The sequence below is a fragment of the Vipera berus genome (assembly GCF_964194415.1).
Source record: "Vipera berus genome assembly, chromosome: 5".
NCBI classification, from domain to species: Eukaryota; Metazoa; Chordata; class Lepidosauria; order Squamata; family Viperidae; genus Vipera; species Vipera berus.
This window is the reverse complement of record NC_138207.1, coordinates 75,952,486-75,973,993: the sequence shown is the minus strand read 5'-3', so window position 1 is coordinate 75,973,993 and position 21,508 is coordinate 75,952,486.

Genomic DNA, 21,508 nt, shown 5'->3' with positions numbered 1-21,508 from the left:
TTTTAAAAATCAAGCTATTTTGGTGTCGTGGGAAGGAAATTCCTGATGCCGGGGTCAGGGATTTTTGTGCCCAGGAGGCAAATTTTTTTTTGACCCAAGTGTAAAAACGGACACCAGAACGAGATTCAGGGTTGAATTTCATGGTGAAAAATGGTGTTTTTCATAATTTATAAAAATCAAGATTTTGTTGGGAAGAAAATATCTGATGCCGGAGTCAGGGTTTTTTGTGTCCAGGAGGTGAAATTTTTTTCCACCCAAATGTAAAAACGCACACTAGAATGAGATTTGGGGTTGAATTTCATTCTTAAAAATGGTGTTTTTCATAGCATTTAAAAATCAAGAATTTTTTGGTGTCCGGGGAAGAAAATTCCTGATGCCGGAGTCAGGGATTTTTGTGCCCAGGAGGTGAAAAAGTTTTTTTGACCCAAATCTAAAAACGGACACCAGAATGAGATTCGGGGTTGAATTTCGTCGTTAAAAATGGTGTTTTCATAGATTTTAAAAATCAAGATTTTTTTGGTGTTCAGGAAGAAAATTCCTGATGCCGATTTTTGTGCCTAGGAGGTGAAAAAAAAATTCTGACTCAAATCTAAAAACGGACACCAGAATGAGATTCGGGGTTGAATTTCATCCTTAAAAATGGTGTTTTTCATAGCATTTAAAAATCAAGATTTTTTTTGGTGTGCGGGAAAGAAAATTCCTGATGCCGGGGTCAGGGATTTTTGTGCCCAGGAGGTGAAATTTTTTTTTGACCCAAATGTAAAAACGGAAACCAGAATGAGATTCGGGGTTGAATTTCATCCTTAAAAATGGTGTTCTTTATAGATTTTAAAAATCAAGAATTTTTTGGTGTCCGAGGAAGAAAATTCCTGATGCCGGAGTCAGGGATTTTTGTGCCCAGGAGGTGAAATTATTTTCCACCCAAATGTAAAAACGCACACCAGAATGAGATTCGGGGTTGAATTTCATGGTGAAAAATGGTGCTTTTTCTAGTTTTTAAAAATCAAGCTATTTTGGTGTCCTGGGAAGGAAATTCCTGATGCCAGGGTCAGGGATTTTTGTGCCCAGGAGGGAAATTTTTTTTTTACCCAAATGTAAAAACGGACACCAGAACGAGATTCAGGGTTGAATTTCATGGTGAAAAATGGTGCTTTTTCTAGTTTTTAAAAATCAAGCTATTTTGGTGTCCTGGGAAGGAAATTCCTGATGCCGGGGTGAGGGATTTTTGTGCCCAGGAGGCGAATTTTTTTTTCTTTTACCCAAATGTAAAAACAGATGCCAGAATGAGATTTGGGGTTAAATTTCATGGTGAAAAATGGTGCTTTTTCTAGTTTTTAAAAATCAAGCTATTTTGGTGTCCTGGGAAGGAAATTCCTGATGCCGGGGTCAGGGATTTTTGTGCCCAGGAGGCAAATTTTTTTTTGACCCAAATGTAAAAACGGACACCAGAACGAGATTGGGGGTTGAATTTCATGGTGAAAAATGGTGCTTTATCTAGTTTTTAAAAATCAAGCTATTTTGGTGTCCTGGGAAGGAAATTCCTGATGCCGGGGTCAGGGATTTTTGTGCCCAGGAGGCAAATTTTTTTTTGACCCAAATGTAAAAACGGACACCAGAACGAGATTCGGGGTTGAATTTCATGGTGAAAAATGGTGCTTTTTCTAGTTTTTAAAAATCAAGCTATTTTGGTGTCCTGGGAAGGAAATTCCTGATGCCGGGGTCAGGGATTTTTGTGCCCAGGAGGCAAATTTTTTTTTGACCCAAGTGTAAAAACGGACACCAGAACGAGATTCGGGGTTGAATTTCATGGTGAAAAATGGTGCTTTTTCTAGTTTTTAAAAATCAAGCTATTTTGGTGTCCTGGGAAGGAAATTCCTGATGCCGGGCAGGGTCAGTGATTTTTGTGCCAAGGAGGCAAAAAATTTTTTCACCCAAATTTTAAAACGAACACCAGAATGAGATTTGGGGTTGAATTTCATGGGGAAAAATGGTGCTTTTTCTAGTTTTTAAAAATCAAGCTATTTTGGTGTCCTGGGAAGGAAATTCCTGATGCCGGGGGGTCAGGGATTTTTGTGCCCAGGAGGCAAAAAATTTTTTTGACCCAAATTTAAAAACGGACACCAGAATGAGATTCGGGGTTGAATTTCATGGTGAAAACTGGTGCTTTTTCTAGTTTTTAAAAATCAAGCTATTTTGGTGTCCTGGGAAGGAAATTCCTGATGCCGGGCGGGGTCAGGGATTTTTGTGCCCAGGAGGCAAATTTTTTTTTGACCCAAATGTAAAAACGGACACCAGATTGAGATTCGGGGTTGAATTTCATGGTGAAAAATGGTGCTTTTTCTAGTTTTTAAAAATCAAGCTATTTTGGTGTCCTGGGAAGGAAATTCCTGTTGCCGGGGTCAGGGATTTTTGTGCCCAGGAGGCAAATTTTTTTTTTGACCCAAATTTTAAAACGGACACCAGAATGAGATTCGGGGTTGAATTTCATGGTGTAAAATGGTGCTTTTTCTAGTTTTTAAAAATCAAGCTATTTTGGTGTCCTGGGAAGGAAATTCCTGCTGCCGGGGTCAGGGATTTTTGTGCCCAGGAGGCATTTTTTTTTGACCCAAATGTAAAAACGGACACCAGATTGAGATTTGGAGTTGAATTTCATGGTGAAAAATGGTGCTTTTTCAAGTTTTTAAAAATCAAGCTATTTTGGTGTCCTGGGAAGGAAATTCCTGATGCCGGGGTCAGGGATTTTTGTGCCCAGGAGGCAAAAAATTTTTTTGACCGAAATGTAAAAACAGACACCAGAACGAGATTCGGGGTTCAATGTCATGGTGAAAACTGGTGCTTTTTCTAGTTTTTAAAAATCAAGCTATTTTGGTGTCCTGGGAAGGAAATTCCTGCTGCCGTGGTCAGGGATTTTTGTGCCCAGGAGGCAATTATTTTTTTTGACACAAATGTATAAATGGACACCAGAACGAGATTCGGGGTTGAATTTCATGGTGAAAAATGGTGCTTTTTCTAGTTTTTAAAAATCAAGCTATTTTGGTGTCCTGAGAAGGAAATTCCTGATGCCGGTGAAAAATGATGCTTTTTCTAGTTTTTCTAGTTTTTAAAAATCAAGCTATTTTGGTGTCCTGGGAGGGAAATTCCTGATGCCGGGGTCAGGGATTTTTGTGCCCAGGAGGCAAATTTTTTTTTTGACCCAAATTTTAAAACGGACACCAGAATGAGATTCGGGGTTGAATTTCATGGTGAAAAATGGTGCTTTTTCTAGTTTTTAAAAATCAAGCTATTTTGGTGTCCTGGGAAGGAAATTCCTGATGCCGGGGGGGTCAGGGATTTTTGTGCCCAGGGGGCAAAAATATTTTTTGACCGAAATGTAAAAACGGACACCAGAACGAGATTCGGGGTTCAATTTCATGGTGAAAACTGGTGCTTTTTCTAGTTTTTAAAAATCAAGCTATTTTGGTGTCCTGGGAAGGAAATTCCTGCTGCCGGGGTCAGGGATTTTTGTGCCCAGGAGGCAATTATTATTTTTTTGACCCAAATGTATAAACGGACACCAGAACGAGATTCGGGGTTGAATTTCATGGTGAAAAATGGTGCTTTATCTAGTTTTTAAAAATCAAGCTATTTTGGTGTCCTGGGAAGGAAATTCCTGATGCCGGGGTCAGGGATTTTTGTGCCCAGGAGGCAAAAAATTTTTTCACCCAAATTTTAAAACGAACACCAGAATGAGATTTGGGGTTGAATTTCATGGGGAAAAATGGTGCTTTTTCTAGTTTTTAAAAATCAAGCTATTTTGGTGTCCTGGGAAGGAAATTCCTGATGCCGGGGGGGTCAGGGATTTTTGTGCCCAGGAGGCAAATTTTTTTTTTGACCCAAATTTAAAAACGGACACCAGAATGAGATTCGGGGTTGAATTTCATGGTGAAAAATGGTGCTTTTTCTAGTTTTTAAAAATCAAGCTATTTTGGTGTCCTGGGAAGGAAATTCCTGATGCCGGGCGGGGTCAGGGATTTTTGTGCCCAGGAGGCAAATTTTTTTTTGACCCAAATGTAAAAATGGACACCAAAATGAGATTCGGGGTTGAATTTCATGGTGAAAAATGGTGCTTATTCTAGTTTTTAAAAATCAAGCTATTTTGGTGTCCTGGGAGGGAAATTCCAGATGCCGGGGTCAGGGATTTTTGTGCCCAGGAGGCAAATTTTTTTTTGACCCAAATGTAAAAACGGACACCAGATTGAGATTCGGGGTTGAATTTCATGGTGAAAAATGGTGCTTTTTCTAGTTTTTAAAAATCAAGCTATTTTGGTGTCCTGGGAAGGAAATTCCTGTTGCCGGGGTCAGGGATTTTTGTGCCCAGGAGGCAAATTTTTTTTTTGACCCAAATTTTAAAACGGACACCAGAATGAGATTCGGGGTTGAATTTCATGGTGAAAAATGGTGCTTTTTCTAGTTTTTAAAAATCAAGCGATTTTGGTGTCCTGGGAAGGAAATTCCTGATGCCGGGGGGGTCAGGGATTTTTGTGCCCAGGAGGAAAAAAAATTTTTTGACCCAAATGTAAAAACGGACACCAGAATGAGATTCGGGGTTGAATTTCATGGTGAAAACTGGTGCTTTTTCTAGTTTTTAAAAATCAAGCTATTTTGGTGTCCTGGGAAGGAAATTCCTGCTGCCGGGGTCAGGGATTTTTGTGCCCAGGAAGCATTTTTTTTTTACCCAAATGTAAAAACGGACACCAGATTGAGATTCGGAGTTGAATTTCATGGTGAAAAATGGTGCTTTTTCTAGTTTTTAAGAATCAAGCTATTTTGGTGTCCTGGGAAGGAAATTCCTGATGCCGGGGTCAGGGATTTTTGTGCCCAGGAGGCAAAAAATTTTTTTGATCGAAATGTAAAAACAGACACCAGAACGAGATTCGGGGTTCAATGTCATGGTGAAAACTGGTGCTTTTTCTAGTTTTTAAAAATCAAGCTATTTTGGTGTCCTGGGAAGGAAATTCCTGCTGCCGGGGTCAGGGATTTTTGTGCCCAGGAGGCAATTATTTTTTTTGACACAAATGTATAAACGGACACCAGAACGAGATTCGGGGTTGAATTTCATGGTGAAAAATGGTGCTTTTTCTAGTTTTTAAAAATCAAGCTATTTTGGTGTCCTGAGAAGGAAATTCCTGATGCCGGTGAAAAATGATGCTTTTTCTAGTTTTTCTAGTTTTTAAAAATCAAGCTATTTTGGTGTCCTGGGAGGGAAATTCCTGATGCCGGGGTCAGGGATTTTTGTGCCCAGGAGGCAAATTTTTTTTTTGACCCAAATTTTAAAACGGACACCAGAATGAGATTCGGGGTTGAATTTCATGGTGAAAAATGGTGCTTTTTCTAGTTTTTAAAAATCAAGCTATTTTGGTGTCCTGGGAAGGAAATTCCTGATGCCGGGGGGGTCAGGGATTTTTGTGCCCAGGAGGCAAAAATATTTTTTGACCGAAATGTAAAAACGGACACCAGAACGAGATTCGGGGTTCAATTTCATGGTGAAAACTGGTGCTTTTTCTAGTTTTTAAAAATCAAGCTATTTTGGTGTCCTGGGAAGGAAATTCCTGCTGCCGGGGTCAGGGATTTTTGTGCCCAGGAGGCAATTATTATTTTTTTGACCCAAATGTATAAACGGACACCAGAACGAGATTCGGGGTTGAATTTCATGGTGAAAAATGGTGCTTTATCTAGTTTTTAAAAATCAAGCTATTTTGGTGTCCTGGGAAGGAAATTCCTGATGCTGGGGTCAGGGATTTTTGTGCCAAGGAGGCAAATTTTTTTTTCACCAAAATTTTTAAACGAACACCATAATGAGATTCGGGGTTGAATTTCATGGTGAAAAATGGTGCTTTTTCTAGTTTTTAAAAATCAAGCTATTTTGGTGTCCTGGGAAGGAAATTCCTGATGCCGGGGGGTCAGGGATTTTTGTGCCCAGGAGGCAATTATTTTTTTTTACCCAAATTTAAAAACGGACACCAGAATGAGATTCGGGGTTGAATTTCATGGTGAAAAATGGTGCTTTTTCTAGTTTTTAAAAATCAAGCTATTTTGGTGTCCTGGGAAGGAAATTCCTGATGCCGGGCGGGGTCAGGGATTTTTGTGCCCAGGAGGCAAATTTTTTTTGACCCAAATGTAAAAATGGACACCAGAATGAGATTCGGGGTTGAATTTCATGGTGAAAAATGGTGCTTTTTCTAGTTTTTAAAAATCAAGCTATTTTGGTGTCCTGGGAAGGAAATTCCTGATGGTCAGGGATTTTTGTGCCCTGGAGGCAAATTTTTTTTTTTGACCCAAATTTTAAAACGGACACCAGAATGAGATTCGGGGTTGAATTTCATGGTGAAAACTGGTGCTTTTTCTAGTTTTTAAAAATCAAGCTATTTTGGTGTCCTGGGAAGGAAATTCCTGATGCCGGGGGGGTCAGGGATTTTTGTGCCCAGGAGGCAAAAAATTTTTTTGACCCAAATGTAAAAACGGACACCAGAACGAGATTCGGGGTTGAATTTCATGGTGAAAAATGGTGCTTTTTCTAGTTTTTAAAAATCAAGCTATTTTGGTGTCCTGGGAAGGAAATTCCTAATGCCGGGGTCAGGGATTTTTGTGCCCAGGAGGCAAAAAAAAATTATTCACCCAAATGTAAAAACGGACACCAGAACGAGATTCGGGGTTAAATTTCATGGTGAAAAATGGTGCTTTTTCTAGTTTTTAAAAATCAAGGTATTTTGATGTCCTGGGAAGGAAATTCCTGCTGCTGGGGTCAGCGATTTTTGTGCCCAGGAGGCAAATTTTTTTTTGACCCAAATGTAAAAACGGACACCAGAACGAGATTCGGGGTTGAATTTCATGGTGAAAAATGGTGCTTTTTCTAGTTTTTAAAAATCAAGCTATTTTGGTGTCCTGGAAAGGAAATTCCTGATGCCGGGGTCAGGGATTTTTGTGCCCAGGAGGCAAAAAAATTTTTTGACCGAAATGTAAAAACAGACACCAGAACGAGATTCGGGGTTGAATTTCATGGTGAAAAATGGTGCTTTTTCTAGTTTTTAAAAATCAAGCTATTTTGGTGTCCTGGGAAGGAAATTCCTGATGCCGGGGTCAGGGATTTTTGTGCCCAGGAGGCAAAAAATTTTTTTGACCGAAATGTAAAAACAGACACCAGAACGAGATTCGGGGTTGAATTTCATGGTGAAAAATGGTGCTTTTTCTAGTTTTTAAAAATCAAGCTATTTTGGTGTCCTGGGAAGGAAATTCCTGATGCCGGGCAGGGTCAGGGATTTTTGTGCCAAGGAGGCAAATTTTTTTTTGACCCAAATGTAAAAACGGACACCAGATTGAGATTCGGGGTTGAATTTCATGGTGAAAAATGGTGCTTTTTCTAGTTTTTCAAAATCAAGCTATTTTGGTGTCCTGGGAAGGAAATTCCTGTTGCCGGGGTCAGGGATTTTTGTGCCCAGGAGGCAAATTTTTTTTTTGACCCAAATTTTAAAACGGACACCAGAATGAGATTCGGGGTTGAATTTCATGGTGAAAAATGGTGCTTTTTCTAGTTTTTAAAAATCAAGCTATTTTGGTGTCCTGGGAAGGAAATTCCTGTTGCCGGGGTCAGGGATTTTTGTGCCCAGGAGGCAAATTTTTTTTTTGACCCAAATTTTAAAACGGACACCAGAATGAGATTCGGGGTTGAATTTCATGGTGAAAAATGGTGCTTTTTCTAGTTTTTAAAAATCAAGCTATTTTGGTGTCCTGGGAAGGAAATTCCTGATGCCGGGGGGGTCAGGGATTTTTGTGCCCAGGAACCAAAATTTTTTTTTGACCCAAATGTAAAAACGGACACCAGAAGGAGATTCGGGGTTGAATTTCATGGTGAAAACTGGTGCTTTTTCTAGTTTTTAAAAATCAAGCTATTTTGGTGTCCTGGGAAGGAAATTCCTGCTGCCGGGGTCAGGGATTTTTGTGCCCAGGAGGCATTTTTTTTTGACCCAAATGTAAAAACGGACACCAGATTGAGATTCGGAGTTGAATTTCATGGTGAAAAATGGTGCTTTTTCAAGTTTTTAAAAATCAAGCTATTTTGGTGTCCTGGGAAGGAAATTCCTGATGCCGGGGTCAGGGATTTTTGTGCCCAGGAGGCAAAAAAATTTTTTGACCGAAATGTAAAAACAGACACCAGAACGAGATTCGGGGTTCAATGTCATGGTGAAAACTGGTGCTTTTTCTAGTTTTTAAAAATCAAGCTATTTTGGTGTCCTGGGAAGGAAATTCCTGCTGCCGGGGTCAGGGAATTTTGTGCCCAGGAGGCAATTATTTTTTTTGACACAAATGTATAAATGGACACCAGAACGAGATTCGGGGTTGAATTTCATGGTGAAAAATGGTGCTTTTTCTAGTTTTTAAAAATCAAGCTATTTTGGTGTCCTGGGAAGGAAATTCCTGTTGCCGGGGTCAGGGATTTTTGTGCCCTGGAGGCAAATTTTTTTTTTGACCCAAATTTTAAAACGGACACCAGAATGAGATTCGGGGTTGAATTTCATGGTGAAAACTGGTGCTTTTTCTAGTTTTTAAAAATCAAGCTATTTTGGTGTCCTGGGAAGGAAATTCCTGATGCCGGGGGGCTCAGGGATTTTTGTGCCCAGGAGGCAAAAAAATTTTTTGACCCAAATTTTAAAACGGACACCAGAATGAGATTCGGGGTTGAATTTCATGGTGAAAACTGGTGCTTTTTCTAGTTTTTAAAAATCAAGCTATTTTGGTGTCCTGGGAAGGAAATTCCTGATGCCGGGGTCAGGGATTTTTGTGCCCAGGAGGCAAAAAATTTTTTTGACCCAAATGTAAAAACGGACACCAGAATGAGATTCGGGGTTGAATTTCATGGTGAAAACTGGTGCTTTTTCTAGTTTTTAAAAATCAAGCTGTTTTGGTGTCCTGGGAAGGAAATTCCTGATGCCGGGGTCAGGGATTTTTGTGCCCAGGAGGCAAAAAATTTTTTTGACCGAAATGTAAAAACAGACACCAGAACGAGATTCGGGGTTGAATTTCATGGTTGAAAAATGGTGCTTTTTCTAGTTTTTAAAAATCAAGCTATTTTGGTGTCCTGGGAAGGAAATTCCTGATGCCGGGCAGGGTCAGGGATTTTTGTGCCAAGGAGGCAAAAAAATTTTTCACCCAAATTTTAAAACGAACACCAGAATGAGATTTGGGGTTGAATTTCATGGGGAAAAATGGTGCTTTTTCTAGTTTTTAAAAATCAAGCTATTTTGGTGTCCTGGGAAGGAAATTCCTGCTGCCGGGGTCAGGGATTTTTGTGCCCAGGAGGCAATTATTATTTTTTTGACCCAAATGTATAAACGGACACCAGAACGAGATTCGGGGTTGAATTTCATGGTGAAAAATGGTGCTTTATCTAGTTTTTAAAAATCAAGCTATTTTGGTGTCCTGGGAAGGAAATTCCTGATGCCGGGGTCAGGGATTTTTGTGCCCAGGAGGCAAAAAATTTTTTCACCCAAATTTTAAAACGAACACCAGAATGAGATTTGGGGTTGAATTTCATGGGGAAAAATGGTGCTTTTTCTAGTTTTTAAAAATCAAGCTATTTTGGTGTCCTGGGAAGGAAATTCCTGATGCCGGGGGGGTCAGGGATTTTTGTGCCCAGGAGGCAAATTTTTTTTTTGACCCAAATTTAAAAACGGACACCAGAATGAGATTCGGGGTTGAATTTCATGGTGAAAAATGGTGCTTTTTCTAGTTTTTAAAAATCAAGCTATTTTGGTGTCCTGGGAAGGAAATTCCTGATGCCGGGCGGGGTCAGGGATTTTTGTGCCCAGGAGGCAAATTTTTTTTTGACCCAAATGTAAAAATGGACACCAAAATGAGATTCGGGGTTGAATTTCATGGTGAAAAATGGTGCTTATTCTAGTTTTTAAAAATCAAGCTATTTTGGTGTCCTGGGAGGGAAATTCCAGATGCCGGGGTCAGGGATTTTTGTGCCCAGGAGGCAAATTTTTTTTTGACCCAAATGTAAAAACGGACACCAGATTGAGATTCGGGGTTGAATTTCATGGTGAAAAATGGTGCTTTTTCTAGTTTTTAAAAATCAAGCTATTTTGGTGTCCTGGGAAGGAAATTCCTGTTGCCGGGGTCAGGGATTTTTGTGCCCAGGAGGCAAATTTTTTTTTTGACCCAAATTTTAAAACGGACACCAGAATGAGATTCGGGGTTGAATTTCATGGTGAAAAATGGTGCTTTTTCCAGTTTTTAAAAATCAAGCGATTTTGGTGTCCTGGGAAGGAAATTCCTGATGCCGGGGGGGTCAGGGATTTTTGTGCCCAGGAGGAAAAAAAATTTTTTGACCCAAATGTAAAAACGGACACCAGAATGAGATTCGGGGTTGAATTTCATGGTGAAAACTGGTGCTTTTTCTAGTTTTTAAAAATCAAGCTATTTTGGTGTCCTGGGAAGGAAATTCCTGCTGCCGGGGTCAGGGATTTTTGTGCCCAGGAGGCAAAAAATTTTTTGACCCAAATGTAAAAACGGACACAAGAACAAGATTCGGGATTGAATTTCATGGTTGAAAAATGGAGCTTTTTCTAGTTTTTAAAAATCAAGCTATTTTGGTGTCCTGGGAAGGAAATTCCTGATGCCGGGGTCAGGGATTTTTGTGCCCAGGAGGCAAATTTTTTTTTGACCCAAATGTAAAAACGGACACCAGAACGAGATTCGGGTTTAAATTTCATGGTGAAAAATGGTGCTTTCTCTAGTTTTTCAAAATCAAGCTATTTTGGTGTCCTGGGATGGAAATTCCTGGTGCCCGGGTCAAGGATTTTTGTGCCTAGGAGGCAATTTTTTTTGACCCAAATGTAAAAATGGACACCAGAACGAGATTCGGGGTTGAATTTCATGGTGAAAAATGGTGCTTTTTCAAGTTTTTAAAAATCAAGCTATTTTGGTGTCCTGGGAAGGAAATTCCTGCTGCCGGGGTCAGGGATTTTTGTGCCCAGGAGGCAAAATTTTTTTTGACCCAAATGTAAAAACGGACGACAGAACGAGATTCGGGGTTGAATTTCATGGTGAAAAATGGTGCTTTTTCTTGTTTTTAAAAATCAAGCTATTTTGGTGTCCTGGGAAGGAAATTCCTGATGCCGATTTTTGTGCCCAGGAGGTGAAAAAAAAATTCTGACTCAAATCTAAAATCGGACACCAGAATGAGATTCGGGGTTGAATTTCTTCCTTAAAAATGGTGTTTTTCATAGTTTATAAAAACCAAGATTTATTTGGTGTCCGGGGAAGAAAATTCCTGATGCCGGGGTCAGGGATTTTTGTGCCCAGGAGGCAAATTTTTTTTTGACCCAAATGTAAAAACGGACACCAGAACGAGATTCGGGTTTAAATTTCATGGTGAAAAATGGTGCTTTCTCTAGTTTTTCAAAATCAAGCTATTTTGGTGTCCTGGGATGGAAATTCCTGGTGCCCGGGTCAAGGATTTTTGTGCCTAGGAGGCAATTTTTTTTGACCCAAATGTAAAAATGGACACCAGAACGAGATTCGGGGTTGAATTTCATGGTGAAAAATGGTGCTTTTTCAAGTTTTTAAAAATCAAGCTATTTTGGTGTCCTGGGAAGGAAATTCCTCATGCCGGGGTCAGGGATTTTTGTGCCCAGGAGGCAAAATTTTTTTTGACCCAAATGTAAAAATGGACGCCAGAACGAGATTCGGGGTTGAATTTCATGGTGAAAAATGGTGCTTTTTCTTGTTTTTAAAAATCAAGCTATTTTGGTGTCCTGGGAAGGAAATTCCTGATGCCGATTTTTGTGCCCAGGAGGTGAAAAAAAAATTCTGACTCAAATCTAAAATCGGACACCAGAATGAGATTCGGGGTTGAATTTCGTCCTTAAAAATGGTGTTTTTCATAATTTTTAAAAATCAAGATTTTGTTGGGAAGAAAATATCTGATGCCGGAGTCAGGGTTTTTTGTGTCCAGGAGGTGAAATTTTTTTCCACCCAAATGTAAAAACGCACACTAGAATGAGATTTGGGGTTGAATTTCATTCTTAAAAATGGTGTTTTTCATAGCATTTAAAAATCAAGAATTTTTTGGTGTCCGGGGAAGAAAATTCCTGATGCCGGAGTCAGGGATTTTTGTGCCCAGGAGGTGAAAAAGTTTTTTTGACCCAAATCTAAAAACGGACACCAGAATGAGATTCGGGGTTGAATTTCGTCGTTAAAAATGGTGTTTTCATAGATTTTAAAAATCAAGATTTTTTTGGTGTTCAGGAAGAAAATTCCTGATGCCGATTTTTGTGCCTAGGAGGTGAAAAAAAAATTCTGCCGGGGTCAGGGATTTTTTTTTCGCAGGAAGGAAATTTTTTTTTGACCCAAATGTAAAAACGGACACCAGAACGAGATTCGGGGTTGAATTTCATGGTGAAAAATGGTGCTTTTTGTAGTTTTTAAAAATCAAGCTATTTTGGTGTCCTGGGAAGGAAATTCCTGATGCCGGGGTCAGGGATTTTTGTGCCCAGGAGGCAAATTTTTTTTTGACCCAAATTTTAAAAACGGACACCAGAACGAGATTCGGGGTTGAATTTCATGGTGAAAAATGGTGCTTTTTCTAGTTTTTAAAAATCAAGCTATTTTGGTGTCCTGGGAAGGAAATTCCTGCTGCCGGGGTCAGGGATTTTTGTGCCCAGGAGGCAATTTTTTTTGACCCAAATGTAAAAACGGACACCAGAACGAGATTCGGGGTTGAATTTCATGGTGAAAAATGGTGCTTTTTCTAGTTTTTAAAAATCAAGCTATTTTGGTGTCCTGGGAAGGAAATTCCTGATGCCGGGGTGAGGGATTTTTGTGCCGAGGCAAAATTTTTTTGACCCAAATGTAAAAACGGACACCAGAACGAGATTCGGGGTTGAATTTCATGGTGAAAATTGGTGCCCAGGAGGCAAATTTTTTTTTGACCCAAATGTAAAAACGGACACCAGAACGAGATTCGGGGTTGAATTTCATGGTGAAAAATGGTGCTTTTTCTAGTTTTTAAAAATCAAGCTATTTTGGTGTCCTGGGAAGGAAATTCCTGATGCCGGGGTCAGGGATTTTTGTGCCCAGGAGGCAATTATTTTTTTTTGACCCAAATGTAAAAACGGACACCAGAATGAGATTCGGGGTTGAATTTCATGGTGAAAAATGGTGCTTTTTCTAGTTTTTAAAAATCAAGCTATTTTGGTGTCCTGGGAAGGAAATTCCTGATGCCGGGGTGAGGGATTTTTGTGCCCAGGAGGCAATTTTTTTTTTGACCCAAATGTAAAAACGGACACCAGAATGAGATTCGGGGTTGAATTTCATGGTGAAAAATGGTGCTTTTTCTAGTTTTTAAAAATCAAGCTATTTTGGTGTCCTGGGAAGGAAATTCCTGATGCCGGGGTGAGGGATTTTTGTGCCCAGGAGGCAATTTTTTTTTTGACCCAAATGTAAAAACGGACACCAGAATGAGATTCGGGGTTGAATTTCGTCGTTAAAAATGGTGTTTTTCATAGCATTTAAAAATCAAGATTTTTTTTGGTGTGCGGGGAAGAAAATTCCTGATGCCGGGGTCAGGGATTTTTGTGCCCAGGAGGTGAAATTTTTTTCCCCACCCAAATCTAAAAACGGACACCAGAATGAGATTCGGGGTTGAATTTCGTCCTTAAAAATGGTGTTTTTCATAATTTTTAAAAATCAAGATTTTGTTGGGAAGAAAATATCTGATGCCGGAGTCAGGGTTTTTTGTGTCCAGGAGGTGAAATTTTTTTCCACCCAAATGTAAAAACGCACACTAGAATGAGATTTGGGGTTGAATTTCATTCTTAAAAATGGTGTTTTTCATAGCATTTAAAAATCAAGAATTTTTTGGTGTCTGGGGAAGAAAATTCCTGATGCCGGAGTCAGGGATTTTTGTGCCCAGGAGGTGAAAAAGTTTTTTTGACCCAAATCTAAAAACGGACACCAGAATGAGATTCGGGGTTGAATTTCGTCGTTAAAAATGGTGTTTTCATAGATTTTAAAAATCAAGATTTTTTTGGTGTTCAGGAAGAAAATTCCTGATGCCGATTTTTGTGCCTAGGAGGTGAAAAAAAAATTCTGACTCAAATCTAAAAACGGACACCAGAATGAGATTCGGGGTTGAATTTCATCCTTAAAAATGGTGTTTTTCATAGCATTTAAAAATCAAGATTTTTTTTGGTGTGCGGGGAAGAAAATTCCTGATGCCGGGGTCAGGGATTTTTGTGCCCAGGAGGTGAAATTATTTTCCACCCAAATGTAAAAACGCACACCAGAATGAGATTCGGGGTTGAATTTCATGGTGAAAAATGGTGCTTTTTCTAGTTTTTAAAAATCAAGCTATTTTGGTGTCCTGGGAAGGAAATTCCTGATGCCAGGGTCAGGGATTTTTGTGCCTAGGAGGGAAATTTTTTTTTTACCCAAATGTAAAAACGGACACCAGAACGAGATTCAGGGTTGAATTTCATGGTGAAAAATGGTGCTTTTTCTAGTTTTTAAAAATCAAGCTATTTTGGTGTCCTGGGAAGGAAATTCCTGATGCCGGGGTGAGGGATTTTTGTGCCCAGGAGGCGAATTTTTTTTCTTTTACCCAAATGTAAAAACAGATGCCAGAATGAGATTTGGGGTTAAATTTCATGGTGAAAAATGGTGCTTTTTCTAGTTTTTAAAAATCAAGCTATTTTGGTGTCCTGGGAAGGAAATTCCTGCTGCCGGGGTCAGGGATTTTTGTGCCTAGGAGGCAATTTTTTTTGACCCAAATGTAAAAATGGACACCAGAACGAGATTCGGGGTTGAATTTCATGGTGAAAAATGGTGCTTTTTCTAGTTTTTCAAAATCAAGCTATTTTGGTGTCCTGGGATGGAAATTCCTCATGCCGGGGTCAGGGATTTTTGTGCCCAGGAGGCAAATTTTTTTTTGACCCAAATGTAAAAACGGACGCCAGAACGAGATTCGGGGTTGAATTTCATGGTGAAAAATGGTGCTTTTTCTTGTTTTTAAAAATCAAGCTATTTTGGTGTCCTGGGAAGGAAATTCCTGATGCCGATTTTTGTGCCCAGGAGGTGAAAAAAAAATTCTGACTCAAATCTAAAATCGGACACCAGAATGAGATTCGGGGTTGAATTTCGTCCTTAAAAATGGTGTTTTTCATAATTTTTAAAAATCAAGATTTTGTTGGGAAGAAAATATCTGATGCCGGAGTCAGGGTTTTTTGTGTCCAGGAGGTGAAATTTTTTTCCACCCAAATGTAAAAACGCACACTAGCATGAGATTTGGGGTTGAATTTCATTCTTAAAAATGGTGTTTTTCATAGCATTTAAAAATCAAGAATTTTTTGGTGTCCGGGGAAGAAAATTCCTGATGCCGGAGTCAGGGATTTTTGTGCCCAGGAGGTGAAAAAGTTTTTTTGACCCAAATCTAAAAACGGACACCAGAATGAGATTCGGGGTTGAATTTCGTCGTTAAAAATGGTGTTTTCATAGATTTTAAAAATCAAGATTTTTTTGGTGTTCAGGAAGAAAATTCCTGATGCCGATTTTTGTGCCTAGGAGGTGAAAAAAAAATTCTGACTCAAATCTAAAAACGGACACCAGAATGAGATTCGGGGTTGAATTTCATCCTTAAAAATGGTGTTTTTCATAGCATTTAAAAATCAAGATTTTTTTTGGTGTGCGGGGAAGAAAATTCCTGATGCCGGTGTCAGGGATTTTTGTGCCCAGGAGGTGAAATTTTTTTTTGACCCAAATGTAAAAACGGACACCAGAATGAGATTCGGGGTTGAATTTCATCCTTAAAAATGGTATTCTTTATAGATTTTAAAAATCAAGAATTTTTTGGTGTCCGAGGAAGAAAATTCCTGATGCCGGAGTCAGGGATTTTTGTGCCCAGGAGGTGAAATTATTTTCCACCCAAATGTAAAAACGCACACCAGAATGAGATTCGGGGTTGAATTTCATGGTGAAAAATGGTGCTTTTTCTAGTTTTTAAAAATCAAGCTATTTTGGTGTCCTGGGAAGGAAATTCCTGATGCCAGGGTCAGGGATTTTTGTGCCCAGGAGGGAAATTTTTTTTTTACCCAAATGTAAAAACGGACACCAGAACGAGATTCAGGGTTGAATTTCATGGTGAAAAATGGTGCTTTTTCTAGTTTTTAAAAATCAAGCTATTTTGGTGTCCTGGGAAGGAAATTCCTGATGCCGGGGTCAGGGATTTTTGTGCCCAGGAGGCGAATTTTTTTTTCTTTTACCCAAATGTAAAAACAGATGCCAGAATGAGATTTGGGGTTAAATTTCATGGTGAAAAATGGTGCTTTTTCTAGTTTTTAAAAATCAAGCTATTTTGGTGTCCTGGGAAGGAAATTCCTGATGCCGGGGTGAGGGATTTTTGTGCCCAGGAGGCGAATTTTTTTTTCTTTTACCCAAATGTAAAAACAGATGCCAGAATGAGATTTGGGGTTAAATTTCATGGTGAAAAATGGTGCTTTTTCTAGTTTTTAAAAATCAAGCTATTTTGGTGTCCTGGGAAGGAAATTCCTGATGCCGGGGTCAGGGATTTTTGTGCCCAGGAGGCAAATTTTTTTTTGACCCAAATGTAAAAACGGACACCAGAACGAGATTCGGGGTTGAATTTCATGGTGAAAAATGGTGCTTTATCTAGTTTTTAAAAATCAAGCTATTTTGGTGTCCTGGGAAGGAAATTCCTGATGCCGGGGTCAGGGATTTTTGTGCCCAGGAGGCAAATTTTTTTTTGACCCAAATGTAAAAACGGACACCAGAACGAGATTCGGGGTTGAATTTCATGGTGAAAAATGGTGCTTTTTCTAGTTTTTAAAAATCAAGCTATTTTGGTGTCGTGGGAAGGAAATTCCTGATGCCGGGGTCAGGGATTTTTGTGCCCAGGAGGCAAATTTTTTTTTGACCCAAGTGTAAAAACGGACACCAGAACGAGATTCGGGGTTGAATTTCATGGTGAAAAATGGTGTTTTTCATAATTTATAAAAATCAAGATTTTGTTGGGAAGAAAATATCTGATGCCGGAGTCAGGGTTTTTTGTGTCCAGGAGGTGAAATTTTTTTCCACCCAAATGTAAAAACGCACACTAGAATGAGATTTGGGGTTGAATTTCATTCTTAAAAATGGTGTTTTTCATAGCATTTAAAAATCAAGAATTTTTTGGTGTCCGGGGAAGAAAATTCCTGATGCCGGAGTCAGGGATTTTTGTGCCCAGGAGGTGAAAAAGTTTTTTTGACCCAAATCTAAAAACGGACACCAGAATGAGATTCGGGGTTGAATTTCGTCGTTAAAAATGGTGTTTTCATAGATTTTAAAAATCAAGATTTTTTTGGTGTTCAGGAAGAAAATTCCTGATGCCGATTTTTGTGCCTAGGAGGTGAAAAAAAAATTCTGACTCAAATCTAAAAACGGACACCAGAATGAGATTCGGGGTTGAATTTCATCCTTAAAAATGGTGTTTTTCATAGCATTTAAAAATCAAGATTTTTTTTGGTGTGCGGGAAAGAAAATTCCTGATGCCGGGGTCAGGGATTTTTGTGCCCAGGAGGTGAAATTTTTTTTTGACCCAAATGTAAAAACGGAAACCAGAATGAGATTCGGGGTTGAATTTCATCCTTAAAAATGGTGTTCTTTATAGATTTTAAAAATCAAGAATTTTTTGGTGTCCGAGGAAGAAAATTCCTGATGCCGGAGTCAGGGATTTTTGTGCCCAGGAGGTGAAATTATTTTCCACCCAAATGTAAAAACGCACACCAGAATGAGATTCGGGGTTGAATTTCATGGTGAAAAATGGTGCTTTTTCTAGTTTTTAAAAATCAAGCTATTTTGGTGTCCTGGGAAGGAAATTCCTGATGCCAGGGTCAGGGATTTTTGTGCCCAGGAGGGAAATTTTTTTTTTACCCAAATGTAAAAACGGACACCAGAACGAGATTCAGGGTTGAATTTCATGGTGAAAAATGGTGCTTTTTCTAGTTTTTAAAAATCAAGCTATTTTGGTGTCCTGGGAAGGAAATTCCTGATGCCGGGGTGAGGGATTTTTGTGCCCAGGAGGCGAATTTTTTTTTCTTTTACCCAAATGTAAAAACAGATGCCAGAATGAGATTTGGGGTTAAATTTCATGGTGAAAAATGGTGCTTTTTCTAGTTTTTAAAAATCAAGCTATTTTGGTGTCCTGGGAAGGAAATTCCTGATGCCGGGGTCAGGGATTTTTGTGCCCAGGAGGCAAATTTTTTTTTGACCCAAATGTAAAAACGGACACCAGAACGAGATTGGGGGTTGAATTTCATGGTGAAAAATGGTGCTTTATCTAGTTTTTAAAAATCAAGCTATTTTGGTGTCCTGGGAAGGAAATTCCTGATGCCGGGGTCAGGGATTTTTGTGCCCAGGAGGCAAATTTTTTTTTGACCCAAATGTAAAAACGGACACCAGAACGAGATTCGGGGTTGAATTTCATGGTGAAAAATGGTGCTTTTTCTAGTTTTTAAAAATCAAGCTATTTTGGTGTCCTGGGAAGGAAATTCCTGATGCCGGGGTCAGGGATTTTTGTGCCCAGGAGGCAAATTTTTTTTTGACCCAAGTGTAAAAACGGACACCAGAACGAGATTCGGGGTTGAATTTCATGGTGAAAAATGGTGCTTTTTCTAGTTTTTAAAAATCAAGCTATTTTGGTGTCCTGGGAAGGAAATTCCTGATGCCGGGCAGGGTCAGTGATTTTTGTGCCAAGGAGGCAAAAAATTTTTTCACCCAAATTTTAAAACGAACACCAGAATGAGATTTGGGGTTGAATTTCATGGGGAAAAATGGTGCTTTTTCTAGTTTTTAAAAATCAAGCTATTTTGGTGTCCTGGGAAGGAAATTCCTGATGCCGGGGGGTCAGGGATTTTTGTGCCCAGGAGGCAAAAAATTTTTTTGACCCAAATTTAAAAACGGACACCAGAATGAGATTCGGGGTTGAATTTCATGGTGAAAACTGGTGCTTTTTCTAGTTTTTAAAAATCAAGCTATTTTGGTGTCCTGGGAAGGAAATTCCTGATGCCGGGCGGGGTCAGGGATTTTTGTGCCCAGGAGGCAAATTTTTTTTTGACCCAAATGTAAAAACGGACACCAGATTGAGATTCGGGGTTGAATTTCATGGTGAAAAATGGTGCTTTTTCTAGTTTTTAAAAATCAAGCTATTTTGGTGTCCTGGGAAGGAAATTCCTGTTGCCGGGGTCAGGGATTTTTGTGCCCAGGAGGCAAATTTTTTTTTTGACCCAAATTTTAAAACGGACACCAGAATGAGATTCGGGGTTGAATTTCATGGTGTAAAATGGTGCTTTTTCTAGTTTTTAAAAATCAAGCTATTTTGGTGTCCTGGGAAGGAAATTCCTGCTGCCGGGGTCAGGGATTTTTGTGCCCAGGAGGCATTTTTTTTTGACCCAAATGTAAAAACGGACACCAGATTGAGATTTGGAGTTGAATTTCATGGTGAAAAATGGTGCTTTTTCAAGTTTTTAAAAATCAAGCTATTTTGGTGTCCTGGGAAGGAAATTCCTGATGCCGGGGTCAGGGATTTTTGTGCCCAGGAGGCAAAAAATTTTTTTGACCGAAATGTAAAAACAGACACCAGAACGAGATTCGGGGTTCAATGTCATGGTGAAAACTGGTGCTTTTTCTAGTTTTTAAAAATCAAGCTATTTTGGTGTCCTGGGAAGGAAATTCCTGCTGCCGTGGTCAGGGATTTTTGTGCCCAGGAGGCAATTATTTTTTTTGACACAAATGTATAAATGGACACCAGAACGAGATTCGGGGTTGAATTTCATGGTGAAAAATGGTGCTTTTTCTAGTTTTTAAAAATCAAGCTATTTTGGTGTCCTGAGAAGGAAATTCCTGATGCCGGTGAAAAATGATGCTTTTTCTAGTTTTTCTAGTTTTTAAAAATCAAGCTATTTTGGTGTCCTGGGAGGGAAATTCCTGATGCCGGGGTCAGGGATTTTTGTGCCCAGGAGGCAAATTTTTTTTTTGACCCAAATTTTAAAACGGACACCAGAATGAGATTCGGGGTTGAATTTCATGGTGAAAAATGGTGCTTTTTCTAGTTTTTAAAAATCAAGCTATTTTGGTGTCCTGGGAAGGAAATTCCTGATGCCGGGGGGGTCAGGGATTTTTGTGCCCAGGGGGCAAAAATATTTTTTGACCGAAATGTAAAAACGGACACCAGAACGAGATTCGGGGTTCAATTTCATGGTGAAAACTGGTGCTTTTTCTAGTTTTTAAAAATCAAGCTATTTTGGTGTCCTGGGAAGGAAATTCCTGCTGCCGGGGTCAGGGATTTTTGTGCCCAGGAGGCAATTATTATTTTTTTGACCCAAATGTATAAACGGACACCAGAACGAGATTCGGGGTTGAATTTCATGGTGAAAAATGGTGCTTTATCTAGTTTTTAAAAATCAAGCTATTTTGGTGTCCTGGGAAGGAAATTCCTGATGCCGGGGTCAGGGATTTTTGTGCCCAGGAGGCAAAAAATTTTTTCACCCAAATTTTAAAACGAACACCAGAATGAGATTTGGGGTTGAATTTCATGGGGAAAAATGGTGCTTTTTCTAGTTTTTAAAAATCAAGCTATTTTGGTGTCCTGGGAAGGAAATTCCTGATGCCGGGGGGGTCAGGGATTTTTGTGCCCAGGAGGCAAATTTTTTTTTTGACCCAAATTTAAAAACGGACACCAGAATGAGATTCGGGGTTGAATTTCATGGTGAAAAATGGTGCTTTTTCTAGTTTTTAAAAATCAAGCTATTTTGGTGTCCTGGGAAGGAAATTCCTGATGCCGGGCGGGGTCAGGGATTTTTGTGCCCAGGAGGCAAATTTTTTTTTGACCCAAATGTAAAAATGGACACCAAAATGAGATTCGGGGTTGAATTTCATGGTGAAAAATGGTGCTTATTCTAGTTTTTAAAAATCAAGCTATTTTGGTGTCCTGGGAGGGAAATTCCAGATGCCGGGGTCAGGGATTTTTGTGCCCAGGAGGCAAATTTTTTTTTGACCCAAATGTAAAAACGGACACCAGATTGAGATTCGGGGTTGAATTTCATGGTGAAAAATGGTGCTTTTTCTAGTTTTTAAAAATCAAGCTATTTTGGTGTCCTGGGAAGGAAATTCCTGTTGCCGGGGTCAGGGATTTTTGTGCCCAGGAGGCAAATTTTTTTTTTGACCCAAATTTTAAAACGGACACCAGAATGAGATTCGGGGTTGAATTTCATGGTGAAAAATGGTGCTTTTTCTAGTTTTTAAAAATCAAGCGATTTTGGTGTCCTGGGAAGGAAATTCCTGATGCCGGGGGGGTCAGGGATTTTTGTGCCCAGGAGGAAAAAAAATTTTTTGACCCAAATGTAAAAACGGACACCAGAATGAGATTCGGGGTTGAATTTCATGGTGAAAACTGGTGCTTTTTCTAGTTTTTAAAAAT